Genomic DNA, 5,000 nt, shown 5'->3' with positions numbered 1-5,000 from the left:
TGAATGACCAATAGATAAAAAAAAATATATATGTATCTGACAAAATATACATGACTGCATGAATCACCTATGGAAATTTCACGATTACATCTTTATATCAGAAAATATAACACTGATTTCTTTATAACAAAACTTGCTCATCAATAATAATCATCAAGGCAGCTTACATAATCAACACAAGTTCAATCTAACAGTGTACTACATTTTCTAAAACAGAAATAAACACTCAATACAACAAAGCTTATTGTTACATGAATTATCTCTGAAACACTGCACATGTCTCACTTCCTATGCCCACATGATTTCAAGAAAATATATCCATTAAGAAAAAAAAAAATATATATATATATAAATGACAATGTCTTGGATACAGAGAGATGGATAAAGTAGATGTTAGAGAAAGATCATCTAAAAAATATATATCTATAATGCTTAAGACAAATGATGATAATCTGGAAAAAAAAAACGATTTCTTTCCTCTTCTTGTTATCAGAATCTTTGAAGTTAATAATGTTTCAAGTCCCTTTATGCAAGTAAAGCCATAAAAAGGAGTTGCAATAATGATGCTAAGGGTGATGATAATGATAATATTAATAATAATAACAATAATAATGATAATATCAATAGTAATAACAATAATAATAATATTAACGAATAATATTACAAAATAACCATATCATCAATAATAATAACTCATAACAATAAGTTATAATGATAATAATAACAATAACAACAATACTAAGAACATAAACAAGACAGATAATAATGACAAAAATGAAATTCAATAACCACTAGACCAATCCATCTCCCCGTATTCAATAAATGGTACATTACAATGTGAGCAACACAAGTATAACCATTCAGGGAGTTTTTTTTTTCTCTATTTCTAATTCCATATCTTGAGTTGTTAGATCATCTCCTACAGTAAAGAGGAAACAGAACAAAAAAATGTATTCATTTCAGTGGACAGACTTGAGCACAAAATCATAAAGTGTAATATATTCTATACTGAACAACAGCTAATGTTCTCTTCTCTTGTATTTTGCATGCCTCTTAATTCCCAGTTTTCATTCCTTTTACTCCTTCTTCCCTTCTGTTATTATGATAATAAACTCTGTGATATATATTTTTTTCTTTTTTACCCTTCTTATCTAAGATTAGTTCCCTCAAGTTTTCTATTTACTTGGGGAGGGGGAGGGGGGGTGAAGGAAAGGGAAAGGCATGGTGGACTTCAAAAAATTACTGTTACAGGTTCCTCTCGGATCTAACTCATCTTTACTTACATTCTTTACTACTATACTATCTAATTCATCTTGAAAGACTGGTAATAAGCTCATTCATAAAGTTATTATCTATTAGTAGTACACCTTAATTTTAAAAGGGGTGAGTAGGTAGGGTAGGTGTGTAAGTAGATATATATTTCCTTCTATATACATGATTATAAAAAAAAAGAAAAAAGGAAAAAAAAGTTGGTGGGGGATGGGAGGGGAATAATATAGGTCTTCAAACTTAAAAAAAAAAAAAAAGTGAAAAAATATCAAGCGAAGGTTAGTTACTCTCAGCATACCACTCCGAGATTAACAAAATAAAACTTCTGTCCATCAGCATGATATGGCAGGTTATGGGACTAGAAAAGTTCATGATTTCAAATTTACTATTTGGAAAAAAAAAAAAAAAAAAAACTTAAATCTTATTCGAAAAAAATACATAAGGACTCGCTTCATACTTCTACAGATGGTAATGGCTATAATACTAATGCAAGCAGTAAAGTCTATTATTAATTGTTCTTTCATCTGTATGACTAACAACACTACATTTCGCCTTTGTATATAATGCTACAAATATCGATTTCAAAACCGTCGATTCTACCAAAAACAACTGCATTTCCGTAAAATTTGTACTCTTGCCATACCCAGCTATTACTAAAAACAAATAAACAGAAAACACACACATACAAAAAAAAAAAAAAAAAAAAGAATTCTAATACCTCAAGCTAAATCTCTGAAGAAGAATTAAAATCACAGAAAATAATGATATATAAAGATTAATACATATATCTAAAATACCTTTCAGATTCAGCTACCCATTATCACATAAAAAAAAAAGGAAGAAAAAAAAATTGATTGGCACAAAGACTACATTCTTTTATGTATTTCTATTTTATGATACTGATTGAAAGTTTCATCGGCAATATCACAGCAAAGATTGTAGCGTATTGTTGGATTTGGAATTCCAATGAACGGTTACGTCATTAGGCAAGTTAACGGGTATCTTTGCTATGAAATACTTTTAATACCGTAGAGTGTCTTTTTTCAATAAAATAAAATAAAATTGCATGGTTTGAATTTTGTTTATCGATCCTTTTTTTTTTCATCAATTCATTTGATTTCTCTTGTCAATTATTTTTTTTTTTTTTTTTTTTTTGTCTTTTTCTTAAAGTGATGTGTCTTTGTAAAATAATTCCTCATTTTCTAATTATATCTACCAGCTGTTCCAAATCCAAGCTTAAATCACATATACATTTCAAATGAGCTGAATACTATACAATAAAAAAAAGAAAAAAAAAAAAAAAAAAACTCTGCGTTCACCTAGTTCTACAAAAAAATCAAAGAAAATTCTCAATCAAACATCATAAATAATTGGAAATGAGATACAAATACCACTACATACATTTAAAACAGATTTCACATTTACAGTATATTGGGTCATGAGACTATATGAGCTTATAACTCCCACATTTGAACAGTCAGAAAGTATTATGTGTCATGAACATAAAATCATATTTACAAAACAACTATGGCTGTGATCCATATGAGTATATACTATAAGCCATATATCAATTTGCAAAATATATGCATCTGAAAAGCAATCTTGACTATTTAAAAAAAAGAACAAAAAAAAACCACAAGAGTTATGGCAACAAATATTAAATTAATATAAAGCTTAAAAAAAAAAGACCAAAAATATAAAAGCTTATAATATCCTCTATAAATAAAAAACATCAACCAAATACACACAAGAGGAAAAGAAAACAATGTAAAAAAGAATGGAATAACAAATGAAAGCTTATTAGTGTTCCTGAGTAATTTTGTCTATTACGTGTTCTAAACGAGTTCTAAACGTGTTGTTACTACACTCGAGGAGACTGATAAGGCTCTAATAACATGAGCTTTGATTCTCTAAACCTAGATATGTTGACGGCATGTATTACATTATAGTCTGTACACCTTTCCTGTTCGCAGACTGAACTAAAAGGTTGTTCATCAAAAAAACATATATGTCCAATGTATATATTAAAAGAAAACTGTCTGGCACACAAAAACACTCTTGGGGACACAAGCAGTGCCTTCGAAGCTCACAAAAATGCAGAATTTGCCAAAGTTAAAATAGTACATCTGCAAACGCAAGCACAGGATGGTCTAACTATTAGTCTAATATATTTTGTCTAAGCAGGAAAAGAAAATATTGTTCTGTCATATTCCTTCCCCGCCAATCTGACACTGTGCCGTGTAAAACAGTGCACGTAAGCTAAATACTTCTCATCACATTTATTCTATATCATCAGATAATTCATCACCTGTTTTGTTTTTCAGCTGTGTTCCATTTCTTTCCCTAGGGGACAAAATTCTTTGGCAAAAATATCTATTACAGCTGATTGAAAGAATAAAAACATCTCTTTTAGTACATCAAAATATACTGATCTAACAGCCATCTTATGAAATCCTGTAGACAATGCACAGTCTTTTTAATCAAGTACTCATATTATACTTTATTTTCCTTTTCATCATACTTGATCACTTAATAAAAGAAATAAGTATCTTTACATGCAACATATATTCATGTATGAATGAATGTACATGTATGGATATATTGTACAAATGTATGTATGTATGTATGTATGTGTGTGTGTGTGTGTGTGTGTGTATGTGTGTATGTGTGTATGTGTGTGTGTGTGTGTGTATGTGTGTATGTGTGTATGTATGTATGTATATATGTATGTATGTGTATGGTGTATGTATGTGTGTACATATGAATGTAAATAGATATGTATGATGTGTGCCTGCATGTGGATAAACACACAAAATTAGTTTACATTCTGAGCATTCATTTCTTAAATGTTAATGTTTATGCCCTAAACACTCTGATAATTCCCACTTCCATTAACCTATACCAATACAGGCCACCAATTCAACCAAGATGGCTGCCTTTAACCCGTCCATGCTGGGCACGTGAACTGTCCACTTTATTTTTGATTCTTTTTTTTTTCTTTTTACTTATATAGTTCCAAAAGTGCTTAGTCACCAAGAAGTCAATTAACCTCACCTGTCTATCTCATTCCTGTTATTGTCTCTATCAATATTATTACTATTGATATTACTTTTAATATGATAACATTAGTAGTAATGACAATAAGGACAAAAAAAACATTTATCCTCCAAAATTCATGCAGTGTTGGTAAACAAGTGATGTCAGGTAGGCTTATCAATTGACTCTTTGGTGACTACAAACTATGTCAAAAAAATTAATAAAACAAAATCACACTGGACAGTGTACATACACATGCACTCCCTGCATCAATGGGTTAATATCATCAAGGATACCTGTCACATATATATTAATGTATCTCATAAATAATATAATATAATACACATAATATATATAATACAATATCAATGCTGCCTCTTTCTGATAATGAGATTCCACAAGCTATTTGAGTTAAGGTCTCAAGGTGATGTTCAAGGCAGGCAAAATCACATGCAACTCCACCCTTTCCACTTCTGCAAATTCCTGGACCAAATTGATACACCAAAGGAAATTACTCTCAAAGCCTTTGGCTATCTAAGATGAAGTAAGTTGCCATGGATTATCTGTCAGAGTTTGGCAGCACAATCATATATTACATCTCAAGTACATATACAAACACACACAAAACAAATCCTTTGACAACTCTGGTTTCTTCACAAATGCATTTACCAGCTTTCCAAAATGGAATCCTTTTC

The sequence above is a fragment of the Penaeus japonicus genome, unplaced genomic scaffold (assembly GCF_977035675.1).
Source record: "Penaeus japonicus unplaced genomic scaffold, GWHDUDI00000001_assembly GWHDUDI00000030, whole genome shotgun sequence".
Classification (NCBI taxonomy): Eukaryota; Metazoa; Arthropoda; class Malacostraca; order Decapoda; family Penaeidae; genus Penaeus; species Penaeus japonicus.
The sequence above is the reverse complement of the archived record's forward strand: the minus strand, read 5'-3'. Positions refer to the sequence as shown.